The sequence below is a fragment of the Brassica napus genome, chromosome C9 (genome assembly GCF_020379485.1).
Source record: "Brassica napus cultivar Da-Ae chromosome C9, Da-Ae, whole genome shotgun sequence".
In the NCBI taxonomy this organism is placed as follows: domain Eukaryota; kingdom Viridiplantae; phylum Streptophyta; class Magnoliopsida; order Brassicales; family Brassicaceae; genus Brassica; species Brassica napus.
In genome coordinates this window covers 21,038,965-21,044,043 of record NC_063452.1, presented here as the reverse complement: position 1 = coordinate 21,044,043, position 5,079 = coordinate 21,038,965, and the positions used below count along the sequence as shown (strand labels likewise).

Genomic DNA, 5,079 nt, shown 5'->3' with positions numbered 1-5,079 from the left:
AAACATGCAGTTGTCGCTGCATACATCTATTACCTGATATGATAAACCAAGACCAGCTACGAGTTTCTGAACCTCGTAGTATGAACCAGGAGCTACATTATCCTCGGGTAGAATACCTTTTACAAAATCAGGAATCGCATCCACACAGTCTTCAGCCAAATTATAATCTGTTTTAATGCCCATCAATCTTGTTGAAGATGATAAAGCTGAATGACCATCTCTGCAACCTTCGTACATTGGTTGCTTTCCAGCATCCAACATATCATAAAATCTCCTAGCTTGTGCATTGGGTAAATCTTCCCCTCTAAAATGATCATTTACCATCTCCTCAGTACCTACACCATAATCTACATCCGTTCTAATTGGTTCTTCTAATCTAACCGCTGGCTGAGGTTCGCTAGTACTACCATGTTCATAATCAGTTTCTCCATGATGATACCAAATTTTGTAACTTCGTGTAAACCCACTCAAATATAGATGAGTCTAAACATCCCACTCTTTAATAACCTTTCTATTTTTACAATTAGAGCAAGGACATCTTAACATACCTGTTTTTGCTTCCGGTTGTCGGTGAACTAACCCAATGAATTCGGTTATACCTCGTTGGTATTCTTCCGTAAGCAATCTTGTGTTCGGATCCAAATGAGGTCGATCGATCCAAGAACGAAAATAATTTGAAGAAGACATGTTTTTTATGAATCAAATTCGTGTGTAAATAGAGTAAGAGGGAGGATGAAGATATGGAGTGAATGAAGAGGAAGAGGAGTGCTTGTATTTATAGTTGAAATCCTGCCGACAGACCGAGGAAATTCCGACGGAATTCCGACGCCAACGGCTAGTTCTTCGGAATTTCCTCGAAATTTTTAAAATCCCCCAACGGCTCTCCAACGGCTATAATATATCCTCGGAATTCATCGGTTTTTTTCGAGGAATATATTTTTCCTCGGTATTTCATAAGAATATTCAGACGGATTGATATTTCCTCGGAATTCCGTCGGTATATTCCGAGGAAATTCCGAGGAAACCAAATTTTGGGTTTCCTCGGGATATCCTCGGAAATTCCTCGGGAAATTCCGAGGATTTCATTTTCCGTCGGAATGTCCGTCAGAATACCGCTGTTTTCTTGTAGTGGTGATTGAATTGGCGCTAAACTTTTAATTGGCAGTGTTTATAAAATCTTAATGGAGGTACCTTTGACTTCTACTTGAACAACTTTCTTTTGAAAGTTTTAAATCTGGCCCTCCAAAGATAGATAAACACCAACAATTTTCATTTATAATTGCAATTTTTCTCCAACATGAGGTTTTAATTTTAAATTATATGATGATATAATTAGAAGCAAAATCAGTTGTCTTGCCATAGGTATTGACCCTTACAGAAAGATCACGTTCAGTTCATAATCCTATGACTCGTTGAAGGTTTACAATCCAGCCTGCAAGGATAGGTAAAAATCCAAAAACCCATTTAGACGTCGTTGGAGCGAGATACTGTTCGTGTCATTTGGTCTGGATTTCTTCTCGCTCCAGAGATTCACTGTAAATAGTCGTCTCCCATCACCCTCCTGAAATTTCATGGTCGATTTTGAAAGCATAAGCTGAAAACACCATGAACCCTAGAATGATTAATCCTATTGTTACCTATAAATCAGGAAAATGGAAGCGTTTATTTTTCAAATCGCCAGAGGTACCGTATCGTCGAGAAGAAGTAGATCGACCCCATAAGCTTGCTGTATCTTTTCACATCATGGCCTTGCAAAATCTGAGAAGACAGAGTTCGACGGTAGTGTTACAGCGACCGGTTTTGAATCCAGCAAGGAGAGATGAGTTTACCTCTTTATACATCGTAGATGAACCGTTCCTTCCTTAAGGAAGAAGATGAAAAATCGTCTGCTCAACACTAATCGCCATTAGAGATGCGAAGACAAACACACACTAAATTTAATAGGAAGCGCAGCGTTTCATTGATATATTATGGTATGGGCCGACAAAGAGAAGTCACAGCCCAACAAAACTAAACCCGAATGAATCGCATCACAAATTAAATAAAACGGCGCGTTTTATTTACTTGGACACGTGTAGACTCAGCAGCGCCCGACTTTCTGACGTGGCAGGAAGGAGAAAACTGTGTTTTATAATAATAGATACGATTGAAAGTGTTTCGATCGCCTATGTAAATATATGATTTATAAGGGATCACGTACTTTGTAGTTGCATGATTGCTAAAATAATTAAATTATGTGCATACGAGGGGATCATCCTCGTTGTTCTTATTAGTCTCAAACTATAACTTTCATAAATACTGATTTAAGAAATAGTAAAAAGTTCATAGCTAATAAACATGTATAGGATACGGTTATGCCATGGCAGATGGCAGCTTAACAATATGTGTATATTTAATTTGTTAAATAATTACATATATGTTTGAGACTAACTAAGGAAAATTCAATATTACATATTAACACGGCATGAATGAGATAAGTGTGTTTATACAAATAATATATTCCTTGTATATGGTTTATATTATTCATTTGTTGCTTGTGGTATGCTTATTAAACAACTAGCCAGAAAACATTATCGTAATGTTGTGACTGCAAGTTTTTAAAATTAATACAAGTATTATATACGTGCATGTGAAATCAATTGACCGGTTCAGTTTTATCTGTTCGTAATTTGGTTTGGTTCAGTCGAACACATGTTTAATCTTTCATTTAATTGGAATACTAATATGATTAGATTTTCAAGATTAAATTAAGATTAACTATGTAAAATAATTAATGGTTTTAATTAGATTAAAATTAATTAATTATTTGTAATCCAATAAGAATGCATATAAGATATGTATTATTTATATTTATATTTAAATATATAATAAAATTGGATTAATATTTGTTTCTCAATTAATTTCAAGTATTTTTGATGTCTACCTAATCTTATCAACCATCAAGACTCGTTTCGTTGTAAGAAGGGCTTGCCAAAGCAAGGTGTCTGCAATTACATGAGTGAGGTGGATGGTAACGGTTACCATGTGAAACAAGATTGGTTCACTTGACTAGGCTATCAAAACGGTTTTGGGCTTAAAGACATAGGTTGGACAAGACATGAGATGTCGTCTGACAACTAAGAATTATATTGGATATAATTAGCAAAGTGTTGCTCACCTAAATAGCTAAACATTTGGGCGATGAGCCAAAGCTCACCCGGATTTTAGTGAAATATGGATCTTGGATATTATATTCATTTGAGGAAATTGTTTTGAATATAATATGAGTTTTTTTAATTGTTGAGATTTCTGTAATTCTAGAACATCATATTAATATTTGATATTCTTATATTCCAACAATATTAACTCCTCACAACCCATTTTCATTTCAATATGCCCTTGAGAAGGACAAATTGTATGGATCAAATTTCCTCCAATGGTATCGAAACCCTAGAATTGTTCTCAAGCAAAAGTTTAAACCCTACTTGGAAGATCTGAAAAAAGAAAAAGACTTTTGAAACATCGTCTAGGGGTATTAATGTTATAGAAGTAAATGTTACTACTTCTGGCTCTACTTCTTGGGTATTGGATACCGGCTGTGGTGCTCATATTTGTACGAATATGAATGGCCTAAGCAACAGTAGAATATTGGAGAAAGGACAAGTGGACCTACGCTTAGGAAATGGAGCAAGGGTTGCTGCATTAGCTGTGGGAACATTTCACTTGTCTTTACCTTCAGGCTTGGTTTTAGAACTTAAGAATTGCTACTATGTACTTTCTATAAGTAGGAATATTATTTCCATTCCTTGTTTGAATTTGGAAGGGATTTCAGTTTTCGATCAAAAACAAGTGTTGTTCTTTTGATCGTAATGATATCTTTTATGGTAGCGGTCCATTAGAGAATGGACTTTATATTCTAGACCAAAGCATGCATGTCTATAATATCAGTACCAAAAGATTCAAGTCTAACGACACAAATCAGAATTTTCTTTGGCATTGTCGTTTGGGCCACATAAATAAGAAACGCATTCAAAAGCTTCATAATGATGGACTTTTGAGCTCATTTGATTATGAATCATATTAAAAATGTGAATCTTATTTATTGGGTAAAATGGCTAAGGCTCATTTTACTGGACACAGTGAAAGAGCCAAAGACTTATTGGAACTTGTACATACTGATGTATGCGGCTCAATGAATACAAATGCTAGAGGAAACTATCAGTACTTCATTACATTTACAGACGACTTCAGTAAATACGGTTATGTTTATCTAATGAAACATAAGTCTGAATCTTTTGAAAAGTTCAAAGAATTTCATAATGAAGTACAAAATCAGCTTGACAAGAAAATAAAAACTCTTCGATCTGATCGAGGTGGAGAATATTTGAGTCAAGCATTTAATGATCATCTGAGAGAGAATGTGGAATCGTTTCACAACTCACTCCTCCAGAAACATCACAGTGGAATGGTGTGTCCGAAAGGAGAAATATGAACTTTATTGGATATGGTTCGGTCTATGATGAGTCATACAGATCTTCCACCATATTTTTGGAGATACGATCTAGAAACGTCTGTGTTTACGCTAAATAGATGTCCATCAAAATCAGTTGAGAAGACACCATATGAGATGTGGACTGGAAAGGCTCCAAATCTGTCTTTTCTGAAAATTTGAGTTTCTAATGCTTATGTCAAACGTATGTTTACTGATAAGCTTGGACCTAAATCTGATGAATGCTACTTCATTGGTTGTCCCTAAGAAACCAAAGGTTATTACTTTTACTACCCCACCGAGAACAAAGTGTTTGTTGCTCATAGTGGTGTTTTTCTTGAGAGAGAATTTCTTTCTAAAAAGAACAGTGGGAGTAAAGTACAACTCGAAGAAGTTCGAGAAACACATGAGATGGTTTCATCATCTTAGGAAGATGATCAATTAGATTTACGAAGAGTCGTGGAATCTACCCCTGTGAAACCCGGAGTGCGTAGGTCCGAAAGTACACGTCACGAACCTGATAGATATGAGGTTTGGGTGACAGATCATCATGATCTATTGATAATAGGGAGTGATGAACCTACGCCTTTTGAGGAAGCTATGATGGGCTC

General features: G+C 35.8%; 1 long non-coding RNA gene across 1 annotated transcript; it reads right to left on the bottom strand.

The window, feature by feature from the left end:
- Positions 1–1,249: 1,249 nt before the first annotated feature.
- On the bottom strand, positions 1,250–1,932 carry LOC106351022. Its single transcript, XR_001271185.3, has 3 exons — positions 1,830–1,932; positions 1,638–1,758; positions 1,250–1,561 (listed from the first exon to the last, which is right to left on the bottom strand). It is a non-coding gene; the product is annotated as an uncharacterized LOC106351022 (long non-coding RNA).
- Between the last annotated feature and the right edge of the window lie 3,147 nt (positions 1,933–5,079).